The following is a 21,603-nucleotide window of genomic DNA, read 5'->3' as shown; positions in this document are numbered from 1 at the left end:
ACGCAGATTTTAGTACCTAAACACACGATACAACATGTTTTCCGGGGTCGGACTCTGAGGCACATACAGATGGTCCCGATCATCATCCTCATCATGCAACTCTTCTCCTGAGTCTGACCCACCCACCACCTCTGCCACCCCAACATCCCCAGACACAGACCCCTCATCGTCCTCAACATTAACTTGGGATGCTGGCCTGAGCCCGACCTCCTCCTCCACATCAGGCCCCATCATCTCCTCAATGGCAGCCCTCAATAATCGCTCTGGCGCCGGACCGATGGACACAACGTTCTCCTCCGGGGAGGGCTGCTGCTGACCACTGGCTGCTGGGGTGGATGTTATAGCTTGCGTGGGGCATTGGCTGTTGCTGTTGTTGGGAGTGCTGCTCACAGCGGAGGTCTCTGAGGAACTCATGGTGAGCTCATATAGTGGTTGACGTGGAGTGGAGTATTACTGATCCCAGCAATATACACACTGACTGGCAGAGTACGCAATGCTATATAGTGGTTGACGGTGAGTGAAGTACTACAGATCCCAGCAATATACACAGTGACTGGCAGTACAATGGTATGGGTGGGTGAGCAGAGTACTACAGATCCCAGCAATGCTATATAGTAATGGGGTGACTGAGTGAGCGGCAGTGTACTACTGTTCCCAGCAGACACAGAGTGGCAGTAAACACAATGCTATATAGTGTGGCTTAGCGAGCGGTGTACTACTGTTCCCAGCAGACACAGAGTGGCAGTAAACACAATGCTATATAGTGTGGCTGAGCAAGGTACACAGAGTGGCAGTAAACACAATGCTATATAGTGTGGCTGAGCGAGCGGTGTTCTACTGTTCCCAGCAGACACAGAGTGGCAGTAAACACAATGCTATATAGTGTGGCTGAGCGAGCGGTGTAGTACTGTTCCCAGCAGACACAGAGTGGCAGTAAACACAATGCTATATAGTGTGGCTGAGCAAGGTACACAGAGTGGCAGTAAACAGAATGCTATATAGTGTGGCTGAGCGAGGTACACGGAGTGGCAGTAAACACAATGCTATATAGTGTGGCTGAGCGAGCGGTGTAGTACTGTTCCCAGCAGACACAGAGTGGCAGTAAACACAATGCTATATAGTGTGGCTGAGCAAGGTACACAGAGTGGCAGTAAACACAATGCTATATAGTGTGGCTGAGCAAGGTACACAGAGTGGCAGTAAACACAATGCTATATAGTGTGGCTGAGTGAGCGGTGTAGTACTGTTCCCAGCAGACACAGAGTGGCAGTAAACACAATGCTATATAGTGTGGCTGAGCGAGCGGTGTACTACTGTTCCCAGCAGACACAGAGTGGCAGTAAACACAATGCTATATAGCGTGGCTGAGCAAGGTACACAGAGTGGCAGTAAACACAATGCTATATAGTGTGGCTGAGCGAGCGGTGTAGTACTGTTCCCAGCAGACACAGAGTGGCAGTAAACACAATGCTATATAGTGTGGCTGAGCGAGGTACACAGAGTGGCAGTAAACACAATGCTATATAGTGTGGCTGAGCGAGCGGTGTACTACTATTCCCAGCAGACACAAAGTGGCAGTAAACACAATGCTATATAGTGTGGCTGAGCGAGCGGTGTAGTACTGTTCCCAGCAGACACAGAGTGGCAGTAAACAGAATGTTATATAGTGTGGCTGAGCGAGGTACACAGAGTGGCAGTAAACACAATGCTATATAGTGTGGCTGAGCGAGGTACACAGAGTGGCAGTAAAGAGAATGCTATATAGTGTGGCTGAGCGAGCGGTGTAGTACTGTTTCCAGCAGACACAGAGTGGCAGTAAACAGAATGCTATATAGTGTGGCTGAGCGAGGTACACAGAGTGGCAGTAAACAGAATGCTATATAGTGTGGCTGAGCGAGCGGTGTACTACTATTCCCAGCAGACACAGAGTGGCAGTAAACACAATGCTATATAGTGTGGCTGAGCGAGGTACACAGAGTGGCAGTAAACAGAATGCTATATAGTGTGGCTGAGCGAGCGGTGTACTACTATTCCCAGCAGACACAGAGTGGCAGTAAACAGAATGCTATATAGTGTGGCTGAGCGAGGTACACAGAGTGGCAGTAAACAGAAAGCTATATAGTGTGGCTGAGCGAGCGGTGTACTACTATTCCCAGCAGACACAGAGTGGCAGTAAACACAATGCTATATAGTGTGGCTGAGCGAGGTACACAGAGTGGCAGTAAACAGAATGCTATATAGTGTGGCTGAGCGAGCGGTGTACTACTATTCCCAGCAGACACAGAGTGGCAGTAAACAGAATGCTATATAGTGTGGCTGAGCGAGGTACACAGAGTGGCAGTAAACAGAATGCTATGTAGTGTGGTTGAGCGAGCGGTGTACTACTATTCCCAGCAGACACAGAGTGGCAGTAAACAGAATGCTATATAGTGTGGCTGAGCGAGGTACACAGAGTGGCAGTAAACACAATGCTATATAGTGTGGCTGAGCGAGCGGTGTACTACTATTCCCAGCAGCGACACAATGACTGGGGGGACCCTGGCTAGCGTGGCTGGAGCGCGAACTACCCTGCCTGCCTACCCAAAGCTAAACCCACAGACAAATGGCGGAGATATGACGTGGTTCGGGTATTTATTTATCTGAACCACGTGACAGTTCGGCCAATCAGAGCGCGTTCGGGTCCGAACCACGTGACCCGTTCGGCCAATCACAGCACTAGCCGAACATTCGGGGAACGTTCGGCCATGCGCTCTTAGTTCGGCCATGTGGCCGAACGGTTTGGCCGAACACCATCAGGTGTTCGGCCGAACTCGAACATCACCCAAACAGGGTGATGTTCTGCAGAACCCGAACAGTGGTGAACACTGTTCGCCCAACACTAGCGGAGATAGGCAGTGATTGACTGGTGAAGATTCAGAGCTATGGTTAACAGCTCTGCCTCTTCTTATTCTGTGGAAAATAAATAGCACATGTCTGAGGACAGAATTGATCGTTCGGTAGCGGGGATGCGGTGGAACATTTAGCAGGGTATTGCTGAAGAGGACTGCAGTATAAAAAAAAATTGCTTCAGAGTCTTTTTAAAGGAGGCTTGGATGCTTTCCTTGCATTGACGGATTAAAGTCGGGAAGGAATTTTTCCCTTCAAAATGTTAAAGCAAATCTGTAGCGGTCACATACGCACCTATGGAGAGAAAAGGCTCTAGATCCTATAAAGCCTTCCTGGTTCTATCACTGTCCTGGTTCCCCCGCTGTCTGCCATTTGTATTTGTTAGGGGTTTTTTTTCTTCACCTGTATCAACTGTAATATGTGAGGATACAGGGCACAAATGTTTGGATATTTATTTACGGTATTTTCTCCTGGTTGAACTTGATGAACGATTATTTTTTTCAACCAAACAATGTATTTATTAAGTTTTAGCCTGACAATGCCAGAGGATGCATGCTCCATCTTCTCCTTTTATTCCATAACTATAAATAAAAGGGTTACATAGTTACATAGTTATTTTGGTTGAAAAAAGACATACGTCCATCGAGTTCAATCAGTATAAAGTACAACACCAGCCTGCTCCCTCACATATCCCTGTTGATCCAGAGGAAGGCGAAAAAACCCTTACAAGGCATGGTCCAATTAGGCCCTAAAGGGAAAAAATCCTTCCCGACTCCAGATGGCAATCAGATAAAATCCCTGGATCAACATCATTAGGCATTACCTAGCAATTGTAGCCATGGATGTGTTTCAACGCTAGGAAAGCATCTAAGCCCCCTTTAAATGCAGGTATAGAGTTTGCCATAACGACTTCCTGTGGCAATGCATTCCACATCTTAATCACTCTAACTGTAAAGAACCCTTTCCTAAATAAATGGCTAAAACGTTTTTCCTCCATGTGCAGATCATGTCCTCTAGTCCTTTGAGAAGGCCTAGGGACAAAAAGCTCATCCGCCAAGGTATTATATTGCCCTCTGATGTATTTATACATGTTAATTAGATCCCCTCTAAGGCGTCTTTTCTCTAGACTAAATAAACCCAGTTTATCTAACCTTTCTCGATAAGTGAGACCTTCCATCCCACGCATCAATTTTGTTGCTCGTCTCTGCACCTGCTCTAAAACTGCAATATCTTTTTTGTAATGTGGTGCCCAGAACTGAATTCCATATTCCAGATGTGGCCTTACTAGAGAGTTAAACAGGGGCAATATTATGCTAGCATCTCGAGTTTTTATTTCCCTTTTAATGCATCCCAAAATTTTATTAGCTTTAGCTGCAGCTACTTGGCATTGAGTATTATTATTATTATTATTATTATTATTTAGTATTTATATAGCGCCGACATCTTACGCAGCGCTGTACAGTATATATATATATATATATTGTCTTGTCACTAACTGTCCCTCAAAGGAGCTCACAATCTAATCCCTACTATTATCATATGTCTATATTTGTATTATGTAGTGTATGTATTGTAGTCTAGGGCCAATTTTAAGGGTGAGCCAATTAACTTATCTGTATGTTTTTGGGATGTGGGAGGAAACCGGAGTACCCGTAGGAAACCCACGCAGACACGGGGAGAACATATAAGCTCCTTGCAGATGGTGCCCTGGCTGGGATTCGAACCGGGGACCCAGCGCTGCAAGGCGAGAGCGCTAACCACTACGCCACCGTGCTGCGATTATTTAACTTGTTGTCAATGAGTACTCCTAAGTCCTTCTCCAAGTTTGATGTCCCCAACTGTATCCCATTTATTTTGTATGGTGCTAGACCATTAGTACGTCCAAAATGCATGACCTTACATTTGTCAACATTGAATTTCATCTGCCATGTATGTGCCCATATAGCCATCCTATCCAGATCCTGTTGCAATATGACACTATCTTCCTGAGAGTTGATGATTCTGTACAATTTTGTATCATCTGCAAAAATAGCAACATTGCTCACTACTGCATCTACTAGGTCATTAATAAATAAATTGAAGAGCACTGGACCCAGAACAGACCCCTGTGGGACCCCACTGCTAACAGTCTCCCATTTTGAGTACGATCCATTGACCACAACTCTTTGTTTTCTGTCCATTAGCCAGTTCCCTATCCATGAACACAGACTCTTCCCCAGTCCTTGCATCCTCAACTTTTGCACCAAGAGTGGTTACAGTGGTTTGCAGTAAGAGTGGTTACAATGTGAAATATTTTACCACAGGTAGTTATGGTAGATTTTATATCTGCATTTAAAGGAAGCTTGGAAAGCTTGGATTCTTTCCTTGCATTGAAGGGCATCCATGGCTATTATTACCAGTTAATTCCCTTTCCTTGTGAATTTTGTTAGCCATCACTAGTAGTATAGTTACTTTGTACCTGCATCTCCAATTGTCTTCTTGTTGCAGTACAAGACATCATCCTTGATAAAAACAGGTTTGGTGCATCATCATGGTTTTAATTGTGGAAGATATTCAACCATAGATTATATTGTGCTATGTTTACTCGAAATCTTTACAACAAGAAAAACCGTGTTCACTAGGCTACTAATTTAACATGAAATGTAATGTAATAGAAGGACACCCTATCAGATAACAAATAATTAAGTAAAGAAGTTAAAGCCCACAACTTGGAACCTTTTCTTCCAGTCTGATGTCTTCTGTCGGTGTCATGCAAAGGTGTCATGTGACGTTTTAACGACCAGCCAACCATCTTGTCATTCAATATTTTGGAAATATGAACATGGTCCATGCCCACAGGTGTCAACCTGTGAATTGTAAACACCTCCATGTGTGATATTGCGGTTACATTTGAATTTTGATCTTTTCACACCATGACACAAAAGTCACATGTGTGCAGAAGATTTCTGTAACCAGGATGCCAAAGGTTTCTGTTGTTCTTTGATACTGATCAAGAAAGGTCATTTTATACTGTAACAGGTTGCTATGCTGTCCCTCCCAGTGTCACCTTCCCTGGGGTGCTGTCAAGTGACAGGGCTGAATAAGCTTTGTTTAAGATTTCCTTTGAGTTCTGATATTTTGTAACCTAATTTGTTCTTAAAACTCCACTAGATCTTCTGTTGGCATTGCCAACATGACAGAGACGGATCTTCATTCCTGCAAAAGAGATAAAGGTTAGAATAATGCCTTACATACATTATAGGAAGCACACCAAAATGAAAACAAACCTATACTGAATGTAGATTTCAACTAAGTTAAACATTTTGAGCATGCTGCATCAACAAACTTGCTTATCCATCACAGTATATTTTCACTTTTACATTTTCATAATAGTTTAACGCTTTTGTCTATTGTTTGGCCTGCATGAAATCTGCTGTCTTGCTGGAGATGTCAGAACTGTGGACAGAGCAGGGAGAATTCACAATATTTTAAGCTACTATTTTCTATAGCCAGTGTCACAGATAAGGCTTTTAGCTAAAACAGGTAAATGGCAGAAGGAATAAGAAACTTAATACTTTGTGTTAAAGAAATGTAGGAGGCTTAAATCTGTCCTAACAATTTTGTGGAAGTGGGAAGTGGTAAAAAAAAAACTAAATTGATGATTGTTTTTGTACATAACTTCTGTAAATGTAGATTTGTGTGTATTCAATCTGCTGACTTTTTTGATTTTTGTTTTCTTTTAAAAATAATTTTTTATAAAAACAAAAATGTCAATAAGAGTTATTTATTAGGGGGGAATTGGCAAAATGCATTGATTTCTCCACGCTAGTTTTAGTGATGCTTGTCAATATTTTACACTATATATTTGATACTGCTATGTTGGCATAAACATAATGGCCCATATGCAATTCACTTTTTTTCTTGAGTTTTCTCCCAGGTAATAGTTTAACAGTTTGTCATAAAATTAATTTTAAGCCACCAACAAGCACGATAATACTCAAAATAAATTTCATTATACTTTTTCACCAACTTTTGGGTACTCATTCAAATGTAAAATGCTGAAAAGTTAGTTTAAAGAGAAGATGAAAATTATCTCCTGGGAGATAACTCAGGTGAAAAAGTTAATTGCATATTTTTTAGCTACATAGAAATGACCCTTTATAAAGAACGAAAAAAAAAAACACAATTTTTTTTCAAATATGTCTCTGTAATTCTTTTCTAAAAAAAAACTATTAGTCTATTGAAAATCTGATTATCTTTGTTTATCAATATTCTTTTCTTTTAAAGAGTAAACATCATAAATCCCCAACAGAATAGTTATAATAGCTATAAAATAAATAGAACACATTTTCAGTTTCTAGAGTGTAATGGCACAGTATATATATATATATATATGTATATATATATATATATATATATATATATATATATATATATATATATATATATATATATATATATATATATGCACACACACACTATAATCTATTTATATTCATTTAATAATTTATTACAGAAGAAAAAAAGGTTTGTGCTCCTTTTTTTGGGAGGACGCTCAAAGCAGCCTGGTTACCATCAGTCACATGTTCTTCAGCCCTCTCCAAGTGAACAGCTGTAATTGAAAAGTAGGGCACTCTATAGCTTATAGACATAGGTGCGAAGTAAGCCTGGCTGTCTAATTTTCTCCCTATTGCAGGGAAGGCTTGTATTGTCTGTTGTGTGGAGCTAATTTCTTTCTGATCAAAAGAGCCACATCATTGAAGGTAGTAATGACTATTCATTTGCCTGAAACCTCTTTTCTGTGGCTCGCAAGCTTTATTTAGAAACTGTTATGCCTTTGCAAAGGAAAAGGCTCATTTGTGCTTTTATACTGTCAATTAACATAGAATATAATTTCATTATTTATCCTATAAAGCCCTTTAGAAACCTAAATTAGTAAGCCTTAGATATTATTATTAACTCTATAAGAGCTTGTAATGTGAAATTAGATTTCTGATGGCGCGGTCAATGTGTTATTTTTTTTTATTTAATACTAATGAAGGTGTTATTCTAAACTAATTAGGGACTTTGAGGCAAGAATTCTAAAGGGGTGCAATTCACAATAATTTACGGAGAAAAACAACTCAGTTTTCTTTATGGACAAAAGAAATTTAAAATGTAAATTGCATACAATCCATTTTGGTTTACAATTTAAAAAAAAATGATTTTTTTTTTCAAGACTGTGACGTTAAATGCTGTTTACAGTTTATTATTAAGCTTGTATTTGTTGTTTAAAAAACACAGCCCAGCTGATATAAAATGCTAACATACATAAGACTAGCCAGGTTGATAAAACAATTTATGAATGTAAACCTTCATACTTCAAATCTCTCTTTAATGGTAACGATCTAACAGAATCAGTAATTGTTTTGTGCAAAAATGCAAAATAAGAATGCTTTTGTGATCAAGTTAACAGTGTTATATTGAATATTTCATATTCACTAAGATATGAAATAAACTGTTAAAACATATTTGCTTGGTTTCTTTTATTTTTCCTTATTATTAAAATAAATTTAGTGTAATATAAAAGACTAAATAAATACAATAGAATGTTTTTGAAAGCTAATTTCTTACACCAGTATTTGAGCAAAACAAAATCACTAAAACCCATTTCACCTATGTGAAAAAAAAATGGTTGACCTCTTAAGGCTCATAAACTCACTGGATTGATGTTGCCTTACAAGGATCGGCCCCATTTCCTCGGGTGACATTGCTCGGCCAAAGCCCTACAGACGTGAAGTCAATTATACAGCTTATGACATGTTCTGGCCTATTGTGGGGAGGTGGAGGGCTGACAGAGCAGTGCAGACTTCACATCATGCGACAGGCAGGCCTAGCGGCTATCAGGGATCAGGGGCTGCTGTACACACACCAGATTTTCAGCTAAGTCAGACGATAACAACCGATACATGGCGTGTTTGGGAGAGGGATTCCTACCGTGTTTTATTTATAATTCTTCAGTGCATACTGTGGCTTGTATTTTTAAACTTGTGCCAGCAGTTAAGCTGACACAAGAACCTAGCCAGGGGCATTGCTAGGATCCTAAGAGAACCGAGGCACTTTTGGGCACTGCAGCATAAAGAGGAACTCCAGTGAAAATAATGTAATAAAAAAAGTGCTTCATTTTTACCATAATTATGTATAAATGATTTAGTCAGTGTTTGCTCATTGTAAAATCTCTCCTCTCCCAGATTCACATTCTGACATGTATTACATGGTGACATTTTTACTGTGGGCAGGTTATTTAGCTGTTTCTAGCTGTTCTGGCCTTGCAGACAGCTGTAAACAGCCATTTCCTGTCTGTGAACATTGTTACATTGTGGCAGTTTGCCCAGAGTACCGTACGGTACCAGAGCCTCTTGTGGGAGGGGTTTCAGCACAAAATCAGTCATTCAGCGCCCCCTGATGGTCTGTTTGTGAAAATCATTATATTTCTCATGTAAAAGGGGGTATCAGCTACTGATTGGGATAAAGTTAAATTCTTGGTCGGAGTTTCTCTTTAAAAAATGGGTGAGACCACACACCAGAATGTGAGTGTGCTCTTGGGTGGAGCCTAATTTACATGAACTTAACAGCAGTCTAAGTAGGCCTGCCCAGAAAATTGTTGAATAAAGCCCCCTCTCCATTAATGCAAAAAACAAAACCTATAAGTAGGCACATAAATAGGCAGTGTCACTTAAAGAGGAACTCCAGTGAAAATAATGTAATAAAAAAAGTGCTTCATTTTTACAATAATTATGTATAAATGATTTGGTCAGTGTTTGCCCATTGTAAAATCTTTTAAATCCCTGATTTACATTCTGACATTTATTACATGGTGACATTTTTACTGTTGGCTGGTGATGTAGCTGCTGCATGCTTTTTTGGCAGTAGGAAACAGCTGTTTCCCACAATGCAACAAGGTTCACAGACAGGAAACTGCCAGGAGTACCATGGTACTCAGAGTTTCTTGTGGGAGGGGTTTCACCACAATATCAGCCATACAGCGCCCCCTGATGGACCGTTTGTGTAAAGGAATAGATTTCTGCATGTAAAAGGGGGTATCAGCTACTGATTGGGATAAAGTTCAATTCTTGGTTGGAGTTTCTCTTTAAACATAACTAGGCAGAATTACCTGGCTTCTGTGCTGGCTAGTGTGGCTTTCTGCTGGGCGGGGTTGACCTGCCACCAGGTTATCTAGAAGTCCCCCCATAGAATTCCCTGAAGTTCTAGTGTATCCCCTCCCATGCTTCCATGGGCCTCCCATTGAGGCACCACAATGCCCAGCATGCCCCCATAGAAGAACCACAGCTCCCTGCATTCCCCCATTAAGGCATCACAACGCCATGCATGGCACCACAGCACCCAGTATGCCCGCAGAGGCACCACAGCACCAGGCATACCCCCAATTGTTGCACCACAGCTCCCAGCATGCCCGCCATTGAGGCACCACAGCTCACTTTGCCTTGGAGACATCCAGGGCACCCCAAAATAGATCCGGGGAACATACCACTGATCTTTGGGGCTTGCAATGCCCCTGAACCTGGCCATAGGCATGTGCCTTCAGATATATATAAAGCCTCTGACTGGCTGCTGCTAAGTTGGTCAATAAGAGGCTTTGTGTACCTTAAGTCCTATCGCTATTAAATAAAACAACAAAACGTGGTTGTATATCAGTGTTGGTGGACATGATTTTTGGGCTTGAACTAAATGTCTGAATGTCACTGCTATTTGGTTCTAGAAGACTTAAAGAGGGATTGTCAGCCACAAAATCAAATTCCATTTACCCACTGCTCTGTGTTTAATATGCAGCCTTATCCTGCATTGCAAGCACTCCAATCTAACATATTCTCAGTCAGCCTGGCTCTATGTGGTACTTGGCCGCAGAGAAGGAAGCTTGTCATCAACCCTCCCACATTCATGCTCCTCACTGATTGGCTGAGGGCAGTTCAGTGCTGCTGAAATATGATCTATGTCTGTCTTCTCATGTGTTTACAAAGCAAGCTAGCTATGACAATGCAGTTCCTACTCAGGCAGAGGGAAAAAAAAGAGTAAAGCAAGCAATTACATCATGATTGGCTTCAGTTAGAGGGAATTAAAATGGAAAATGACAGGAACAGGTTTTCCCTTTATTTACTTTATATAATTACCGTATTTTTCGGACTATAAGATGCACTTTTTCTCCCCCAAAACTGGGGGGGGGGGAGGCCCTGCGTCTTATAGTCCAAATGTGCCCCCTAACAGAAGATGCAGATAGCGCAGCGGAAGCTTTCTTACCTATCCATGCACTCCTTGGTGCAGGCCACTCCATGTGAACAGCAGCAGGATTAAGACATCTCAGCATATCGGCGGCGGGACAGAAGAGGGGCGATCTTGGCGATAGCTTGATAGAAGAGGGGCGATCCTGGCGGCAGCTGTTCTCCTACTCCCTGGACTTGCCCCCCGCTGGATAGAAGAGGGGCAATCCCGGCGGCTGCTGTCCTTCCTCTCAATGCACTTGTGGCGTCTTCTTAGCAGAGGGGCGATCCCGGCAGCTGTCATCCGACTCCCTGCACTTGCACCCACTGGATAGAAGAGGGGTGATCTCGGTGGTGACTGACCTCCAAACATCATAGTCTTGTGGCGGCTGGATAGAAGAGGGACGATCCCGGCTGTGGCTGCAGCGGCTATAACGAGTACCGATGCCTTTGTACTTCCTTGTTTACTGGCGCCCCCTCATGATGTGTGACGCACATGCGGCAGGGTCATGAGGGGGCGCCAGTAAACAAGGAAGTACAATGGCATCGGTACTCGTTATAGCCACTGCAGCCACAGCCGGGATCGCCCCTCTTCTATCCAGCCGCCACAAGGCTATGACATTTGGAGGACAGCCGCCACCGGGATCGCCCCTCTTCAATCCAGCGGGCACAAGTCCAGAGTGTTGGAGGACACCGCCACAAAGATCGCCCCTCTTCTGTCCCTCAGCCGGTATGCTGAGATGCCTGGATCCCGCTGCTGTTGACCCACGTGGTGTGGCCTGCACCAAGGAACCTTCTGTCAAAGTGGTGAGATCATCCACTTTGTAATGTTAATGTGTAGTAAGTGTAGCTTCTGGGGGAGGCCGATGTAAATGGTGGGGGAGCAGGGGTGGGGTTGTATAGTGTAGTGAATGGTGGGGGCATCAGGGACCAGTGTAGTGTAGTGTGTACAGTAAGGTTACTGGTCTGGCAGCAGGGGTGGGTTAATGTAGTATGTAGTGTAGCTACTGGTGGGGGCACCAGGGACAAGTGTAGTGTAGCACAAGGTTACTGGTTGGGCATCGGGGGGTCAGTGTAGGGTACTTGGTCTAGCTGTCAGGGGCAGTAGGGGTTAGTGTAGCTTGGCAGTGAAGCTTAGACAAGGACAGCTTGGGGGGGGGGGGGAAGGGGTCTACAAGACACCCCTGCACTATAGATGCGCCAGGTTTAGAATATTTTTTATTTTCCTGGGTTTTGACCTCTAAACTTAGGTGCATCTTATAGTCCGGGTCGTTTTATAGTCCGAAAAATATGGTAACTGAATTCAAAATGTGGACAGTACAATACATATGTTATGTCATTAGAACTAGTAGGTATCTACTTATATATGCGTTTTTTTCCCTTGAATGGTATGGCTGTCCCTCCTGCTTTAAAGGATACCCGAAGTGACATGTGACATGATGAGATAGACATAGGTATGCACAGTGCATAGCACACAAATAACTATGCTGTGTTCCTTTTTTCTTTCTCTGCCTGAAATAGTTAAATATCAGGTAAGCAAGTGGCTGACTCAGTCCTGACTCCGACAGAAAGTGACTACAGTGTGATCCTTACTGATAAAAAATCCCCTTTTTTATCTCTTTCCTGCTCTCAAAATCCATTTTCTGCTAGGAAAGTGTTTTATAGTTGAAATTTCTTATCAGTGAGGGTCACACTGTAGTCACTTCCTGTCTAAGTCAGGACTGAGTCAGCCACTTACATACCTGATATTTAACTCTTTCAGACAGATAGAAAAAAAAGGAACACAGCATAGGTATTTGTGTGCTAGGCAGTGTAGGCACTGTCCCTACACATGTCTATCTCATCATGTCACATGTCACTTCAGGTATCCTTTAAGCAAAGAACAAGTCCACATCTGAATGATTGGAAAACCTGAAATGTAAGATTTCAAACCAAGGAAGTCGCGACTTGAGGCCTAATGAGATATTGTTGTCCAGTCTTTTTGGATTAAAACTATTATGTAGAAAGGAGTGTTCCAAAGACTGATAACCTTTCATTGCAGCTGCTACTTCTAAAAGTATGTGATGAATACATGAACAGAGGCACTAAAAGTATCGTAAAAACTTTTAAAATCCATGCCAGCAAAAGCACCTCTGTCTGACAGAGGCGCTTTTGCTTGGCCCACACTCAGATAACAGTTAGTCCTGTTATAGCCTGAGGAAGCAGGCTAAGATCTGTGAAACGCATTGGAAAGTTTTGGAATTATGAAGTATTTTGCTGATAATTGACTGCATTGAGTCTACTTAAAGGGACACTTAAGCCAGTCCCCTCCAGCCGCCACGTGCCCTTGCAGTCACTTACGGAGCCTCCGGTCCCCTGCCGCCAGCTAGTTTAGTTTTCGCTGACAGATCCCACAGGCCTAGCCACACATATTTTTCCTTGCGCTCCCGTCCACAAGGATGCTATTGAGGACAAGAACATGAAGAAGGATACACGTGGCCAGGCCTGCGCAGGTACAGTAAGCCCGCCAATTCCCTGTCGGGGCCTGTCAGCGAAAACGAAAGTAGCTGGCAGCGGGGAACCAGAGGCTCTGTGAGTAACTGCAAGGGCACGGGACAGCTGCAGAGGGATGGTAGAAGCCCCAGGCAAGTAAAACTGATGTTTTTATTCCTGGCTTAAGAATCCCTTTAACTGAGGTAAGTCCACCACTGCCTCTCTTTTAAACAGATTTTAAACTTTTTACTCTGCTTATATAGTACATTCATCACATGGTCTAGTCCACCCTTGTTGGAGTGGTATTACCCATTTTTTTCTGTCTACAGAGAGCAACTTTTAACCCGAGTGGGGTCGAGTCTAATCTCCCCACCTGCCGTTACATAGAGATGGCCCGAACGGATGGCCAGAACGGTTTTGAGGAAGTTTGGTTCACCCCCATAGTGCGCCATTAGTGTCAACTTTGACCCTCTACATCACAGTCAGCAGGCACATTGTAGCCAATTAGGCTACACTCTCTCCTGGAGCCACTCCCCCCCCCCTTATAAAAGGCAGGCAGCGCTGGCTTTTACACTCACTCATGTGCCTGCAGTAATTAGTGAAGGGACAGCTGCTGGCAGACGCTCATAGGTAAAGATTAGTTAGGCTGTTATAGGCTTGTTAGCTTGCTCCTGGCTGATTGTTATTGCTAAAATAGCACCCCACAACAGCTCTTTTGAGAGCTAATGTTCTCCTGTTGTGTTTTTTTTGTGTGTGTTGCCCACTGACACTGCATTATTCAGCCCTATCTGTTGCAGCTGGACCTTGGTAATTGTTATTACTTTGCCAGCGAGGCCCTGCCTAACTATCTATACTGGGACACCTACCTATACCTACCTAAAAACTGGGGCACCTACTTACCTATTTACCTATACGGGAACACCTACCTATGCCTACCTAGCTACACTAGGGCACCGACCTATGCCTATCTACCTATACTGGGACTCTTACCTATGCCTACCTACCTATACTGGGACTCTTACCTATGCCTAGCTAACTACTGGGGCACCTACCTATACCTATCTACCTATACTGGGACACCTACCTATGCCTATCTACCTATACTGAGACTCCTACCTATGCCTAGCTAACTACTGGGGCACCTACCTATGCCTACCTACCTATACTGGGACTCCTACCTATGCCTAGCTAACTACTGGGGCACCTGCCTATGCCTATCTACCTATACTGGGACACCTACCTATGCCTACCTACCTATACTGGGACTCCTACCTATGCCTAACTAACTACTGGGGCACCTACCTATGCCTATCTACCTATACTAGGACACCTACCTATGCCTACCTACCTATACTGAGACTCCTACCTATGCCTAGCTAACTTCTGGGGCACCTACCTATGCCTATCTACCTATACTGGGACACCTACCTATGTCTACCTACCTATACTGGGACTCCTACCTATGCCTATCTACCTATACTGGGGCACCTACCTATGCCTACCTACCACTCTCGCCATGGTTCGCACCAGTCCAGCACGGCCGTCACTACGCAAACAGCTGTGTGCGGTGCGTTACACAGTGAGTTTGGTGTGTCAGTGTGAAGCAGTACTCTAATTACACTCCCTGATTGATGTATACACATGCAAGATGTTTGAAAGCACTTTAGTCCTGCAATTTAGCAATCAATGTGATTTCTGCCCTTAAAATGCTGCTTTGCGTCAAATCCAGATTTTTCCCCGGGACTTTTGGCATTTATCCCACTCCGCCATGCCCCCCTCCGGGTGTTAGACCATTGAAACATCTTTTCCATCACTTTTGTGGCCAGCATAAATGTTTCTAGTTTTCAAAGTTCGCATCCCCATTGAAGTCTATTGTGGTTCGCGAAAGTTCACGCGAACTGAACCTTTTGCGGATGTTCGCAAACCTAAAATCGGAGGTTTGGGCCATCTCTACCGTTACAGTGGTTGCCTAAGTGGTAACTCACCTTTGTTAGTAACCATGTTTTGTTTACTTTATTCATCTGGGCTGTAACATATCACACTATTACAGGCTCTTGATTATCTTTGTTTTTGTCTTACAAGCCTGCTAAAAGTAGACTAACACATTTGGTGGTGGCCACTTTTACACAAAGACTATATGTGTGTTGGTTAGCTCTCAACTTCAGTAAATCATACAATCATCAGAAACTTTTTTTGTGTTCACTCAGTTTGTGTTCACCTAGGTAGTCTTTGTATTTGTTTTGTGGTCATAAACAAAGAAAGTGGTACAAATAAGTAAAAAGCAAAGAAAATCAAGAAAGAGGTACAGTTTAAGAGTGTACTGGACCACTTAATAAAGTGACAAAAAACTGAGCTTTCTCCATTTTCAAAAAATTGTTACCACTTTTTTTTTTTACTAAATTGATTACAATTTATTTAATTATTTTAGGCAAAATAGACTTGGAAGGTGGAGCAACTGAAATTTACTGAAAGAGGCCTGGTGCACACCAAAACCCGCTAGCAGATCCGCTTTGGGAAGCGTTTTTGGTGTAGTAGATTTCATATATTGTTACAGTAAAGCTGTTACTGAACAGCTTCTGTAACAAAAATGCCATTTTTCAGAGCGGTTTGCGTTTTTCCTATACTTTACATTGGAGGCAGAAACGCCTCCGCAATCCAAAAAAATGCCTCACCCCGGGAGTATGCGTTTCAGCAAAACGCCTCCCGCTCTGGTGTGAACCACCCCATTGAGATACATTGACCAAGCGTATCCGCAGCCGCAAGCACCAAAAAACCCGCTCGGTGAGCACCAGCCCAGAGAAAAGGTTTTGGAAAAAATGTCAATAAGAAGTTCCATAGAATTGCATTCAAGTGATAAAGCTGCCCTATTAAATGACAGGATTTACACATTTTCCAGCTATTCTCTGCAATTATAAGATCTTTTCACTGGTTTAAAGAAACTTTTACCACAAGTGTTGCAAAAGCCTTTCTGCCACGATATTCATATAGCAGAATTTTCTAACTAAGGAGAGAAGGGTATCACTGGTAGTAAAGCAGTATTGTTAACTGGAACAGAAGAGCTCAGAGTAGTTAGACTAGCTAGGTCAACATCTAGAGAAGAGGATTATGGGTAGTCAGGCAAGGCCACACAAGTATGAGGTTGATGCACCAACCGCTGATAACATTGCTGTGTGCAGGCAGTGGGCAGCTGCAACAATAATCCAAAGTAATTTTTGCATTGAAAGTGGCATTTTCAATTTCAAGATATTTTTCGTGAAAATACATAGCATTTTTACAATATGGTGAAAATTCAGGAAAATGCGAAAAATCATTTTTTTTTTTACTGCCAAAATAGTTTATTTTAGCGTAAAAAATTCACGAAAAATCACAACCTTAATACAAAATGATTTTCAATGGCATTTTTGCATGAAAGTCGAATTTAAGATTATTTTCATGGAAATTAATGCAAAAATAATACTTCTGTATATGCTTTGATTAGTTGTAAAGCCTCGGCGGGAGCAAGGCTTGGGATGCGGAAGGGCGGAAGATGGAAGAGGCGGAGGTCTGGCATGACGTCAAAAGGCGGAAGACGCCGACCTCCGCCACACTAGAAGCCGACGAGCATCCGTATGAGTGGCAGTACGAGTGTCCTGCGGCGATGGTTGCCACAAGGGGAGCCCTGACCACCAGTGATCCTCTGATGAGGCCAAACGAGGTGAAACAGCTGTAAGGCGCAGTGGGCTTTTAGGCCCCATGCTGCGCGAGACAGCAGCCCAGCATCATCTGTTGCCAGTCTAATTTCACGTGGATATGCAAGTATGGTCAACCTGCACTGCTAACTCACTCCATGCTGTCTTATTTCTATGCTGAGCTATGCTGAGCTAAGTTATGCTGCTATCACCAAGTAAGCTTGAATAATGCTTCTGGTTGTTGTGGACAGTGTGTTTACAAGAGGCTGCTTAGCAGCTTTTGGAACTGTGTAATTGAAAATTCAGCAGTAAAGTTGGTGCTAAGTTTTAACTATTGTGTGCCTGCCTTGTCAGTTCGTTCTGTTCTTGTGTTAGTTGTAACCATTGTTAGACTGTTCTCCGTCTGGTTACACCTCTCTGACACTGCACTTGTCCAGGTTTTGGTGCTCCATATCAATTGTCATGTATAGAGAGTTTGGGTCCAATGTAAAACTCGCACTAGGGTCCAGACCTCCTAAGCTACACCACTGGTGGCAGAAGCTACATTTTATTTCCATGTTAAAAAAGAAGAAAAAAAAAAACAGGTCTTGTATAAAAGCGGGGCTAAAGCATATTTTTCCACAAGAATCATAAAAATCAGTATTAAAAAGTTATCCCGCCTATTATTTTTTTTATATGGTAGTTGCATTGGCAGGACACTGTACTTCTTCAAGAAACATTTTTTCTCCCCTTCTTTACAATTATCAAAGACTGAATGTCATTTCTAATAACCTTGAGAACCTTTTTCTTTATCTAATTGCTGATGTCTGCTCTAAAATTGCCTGGAACATCCTCATTCTCCTTCCCAGCCCTGTGTCCTGCTAGGATGCTCAGTACTGGTGGTCTTCTTTACAAGGCTGATAATTAGTAGCTTGTTTAAGAAAAATCCTTATTAACAAGCAACCATGTCCTAGCAATACCTCCCCTACCGCTGTCCCTATTACTGCAAGGGGGATTACCAGGGGATCAGTTTGTCCGAACCTAATAAACAAATTCCTGTAGAACACCTGAATGACCAGCATTAAGGAACTTCCTAATTAAGAAATTTGGCCACTAGCGCTGTTTTCTTCTATAATGAGAACAATCTCTGCTTTGTGAAAGGCTATTGAGAAGAGCACTGAGGGGTCTAGTGAACAGACAAGACTGTGGTCAACTGCCAGAAAACTCTCATTTTCACTTAGCATAAAACGTTGCAAAAGGGGATAGTGAAATGTGTATTAGTCATTTCTTATTCAGGGTCATATCCAAACACTGTTCACTGAGAGAGGAGGCTTGCCATGTGTCTATAAAGTCAACACTGTTTATCCACATAAACACACACATATAAAAATTATATTTATTATTTTGTTTAACCTCCCTAGGGGTATGATTATTTAAGGATTTTAGGGTCTAAAAGTGGTGCAATTTTTTTACAAGCTTTTAGACCCTAAAAGCAGGAAAAACTATCGCTAGATGGATCTGTGGCAGCCCTGCATATAACTTACCTCCCCTGGATCCAGTGCTGCAATTCTCCCTCCATCCACCAGGTGGCGCTCTACCCTTTAAGTGAGATTGCCGTCTGTCGCCATGTGACAAACGGCGATCCCACCAGAAGGATTGAGAGCCTCTGAGGTGTGGTAGAAGGATGGCTGCCAGCGTCTGGATCTTGGGGGAAGGGAGTTACAAACAGCCGCTACACCCAAGCTCTGCATATACCTCCCGGCGGCTACCCAAAGTCAAGCTTGGGGTTACCGCTCTGAGCTGCAGATTTCCAGCGCGAGCCTGCCTTGGGTTTACAACTAAGGGGGATAAGGGGCCATCAACACTTATTAGCAATTGCCTGTCTTGAGAAATTGCGGTTTCACATTTGTTGCACATTTAATGTATTTCAATGGCATCCCATTTGACCCACGTTTTTCTTATTTTTTTGTACATTGTGGTTTTTTTTTCCATGTTTCTAAATCGAGTTGCTTTTTTCTGGGTGGGAGATGTGCAATTTGCATGTAATGTAAGTCAATAGAAATGCAGAAAAATCACATTTGTTTTGCAAAAATTGCATCCAGTTTTGAAGCTAATTATTATTATCATTATTATTATTTATAAAGCGCCAACATCTTCCGCAGCGCTGTACAGAGTATATTGTCTTGTCACTTAACTGTCCCTCTGAGGGGCTCAAAATCTAATCCCTAGCGTAGTCCTATGTCTATGTATGTATTGTGTAGTGTATGTATCGTAGTCTAGGGCCAATTTAGGGGGAAGCAAATTAACGTATCTGTACGTTTTTGGGATGTGGGAGGAAACCAGAGTACCCAGAGGAAACCCACACAAACACGGGGAGAACATACAAACTCCTTGCAGATGTTGACCTATCTGGAATTTGAAATGGGGACCCAGCGTTGCAAGGTGAGAGCGCTAACCACTACACCACCGTGTATCTAATTAGATACATTCTCATGTAAATGAATTTCATTGCTGTGCACATAAAAATCTCAATCCAAAAATATCAGTTTAAAAAAACAAAAAACAAAAAAATTGCAAAGGAAAAAAAATAAAATACAGGATCGGACATGTGGAAAAATTATCCATGTGTATCCTACGCATTTCCTGAATTTTTCCACATGTCCTATCCTGTATTTTAATTTTTAGCCCCTTAGTTTGTTCATGCCAGTTAATACCATTATTACATCTAAAAATGTAATACTGAATATATAATCATATTCAAGGCAGTTACAGTGGGTATACACTAAAATCTGCATAGATCATGCAAAACTAGATCTAGCAATGGCACTTCTAGCAACAAACCAAAATGCACCCACCTAATATGTAAATGACGTGGTGCATCGGCATCAAATGAGGCCAGCGCAAATCAAAATGTTGTGCTCCTAGCAGCGGCCATGTTTTCCTGTGCCTGAACTAGAAAATGCCAATGTCCGACATAGTCCGACACAGGATTGAAAATGGTTTAGTTACAAAACCTTTCATAGGAAATAAGGGGGGAGAACAAAAGAAACTCTGACTGAGCTCCAGGTCATGTGATCACACTGACCAGGACAGGTTTAAGGCTCAAACCGCCACCCAGCAAACAAAACAAGAAAATCAGCCCTGGGGCCCCTGAGCCAGCTGCTGTTTTCTCCCCCTACATTCCCTCCTCCCCCCACTCAACTCAATGCTCCCCTGGGCCCCTACCCTGTTTTTAGCAATAGTGTAACTCACCTGTCCCGGGACGCTGTTCAGTTTTTGCTCCCCGTCTTCATCACTAGTGCTGGCTGCCTCTCCTTAGTGGATCTGCGCATGCGGAATGACATGCTACAGGTCTTGGGGAAGAAACTGCCAGTACCGGGGATAAAGGCAAGAACAATGGATGGAGGAGTGCAGCAGGATAGGTGAGATACAAAGCTGCCAAACGGTGCAGGGGCTTCGGGGAGCAGTCAGTGGGAAACCTGGGGGGGGGGGGGGGCGGGGTAGAGCAGTGCTTGGGGGCCATGGAGTTATTTTCCTCTTTGCCTTAATGGCAGCGCCAGCCTTGATGATGTCTACCTGTTGGACAATAAAAATAAGTATACGCAATAGTAATTTTCCAAAACAATCATGATCATTTTGTGTGGTCTACTTCTGTACAAACGCAATGCTCAGCTATCTGCAGAGCCGCATGTTCTGCATTATAGAGATAAAAGGATGAAGGCTGACGTATTTATTTTGTTTTCACCAATACCAGTTGCCTGGCAGTCCTGCTGAACTTTCTGCCATCAGGAGTCTAAATCACACACCCAAGCCAAGTGTGTGGGTTATCTAGTCCGACTTGCATCAAAGCACCTGATCTGCATGCTTGTTCAGGGTCTATGGCTCAAAATATTAGAAGAAGAGGATCAGGCATGGCAGCCGGGCCACTTCCATTGTTTAAAAGGAAATATTATATGTCAGCCTCCATATCCCTCTCACCTCAGGTTTCCTTTAATCCCAAATGGAGCCAGCAACAGTTGCCTTGGTAGAGTCATTTGAATTATTTGGGCCCAAAATCTCTCAAGACCTAAAATGGGAGGCCTAAACTGTGGCCATCAACAAGATAGTCTAAGAAGGTGTACCACCTGAGAGAGCAGAGAAAATTCATCCAGACATAGACACTAATGGTAAAGTTCCATTCTGCCATGATTGAACCAGTTCTTACATCTTCATTGGCGGTCTCATTTGGCTCATGCACAGTACAGAAGAAAGTGATATTTTGGCACATCATGCAATTGACAGAGAGGATTAGCAGCTACAGCTTGTCCGCTCTACAGGACCTCTACAACAGTGATTCCAAAGAGAAACAACAAACTAAAAAGAAC

The 21,603-nt window shown here is 42.8% G+C and overlaps 1 long non-coding RNA gene across 2 annotated transcripts in view; it reads left to right on the top strand.

Moving 5' to 3' along the window:
• Positions 1-17,383, top strand: part of LOC137528293 (uncharacterized) — a 74,183-nt gene extending 56,800 nt beyond the window's left edge. The window contains exon 3 of one of the 2 annotated variants that reach the window (XR_011023346.1): positions 17,071-17,383. This is a non-coding gene — a long non-coding RNA (uncharacterized lncRNA). Of the gene's footprint in view, positions 1-6,036; positions 6,099-17,070 lie in introns of those variants that run through there. The other variant, XR_011023345.1, reaches the window with a different exon arrangement.
• The last annotated feature ends 4,220 nt before the right edge of the window (positions 17,384-21,603 follow it).

This window comes from Hyperolius riggenbachi, chromosome 8, assembly GCF_040937935.1.
Source record: "Hyperolius riggenbachi isolate aHypRig1 chromosome 8, aHypRig1.pri, whole genome shotgun sequence".
NCBI lineage: Eukaryota > Metazoa > Chordata > Amphibia > Anura > Hyperoliidae > Hyperolius > Hyperolius riggenbachi.
Note: the sequence above shows the minus strand (reverse complement) of the source record. Positions and strands in the feature narration are given on the sequence as shown.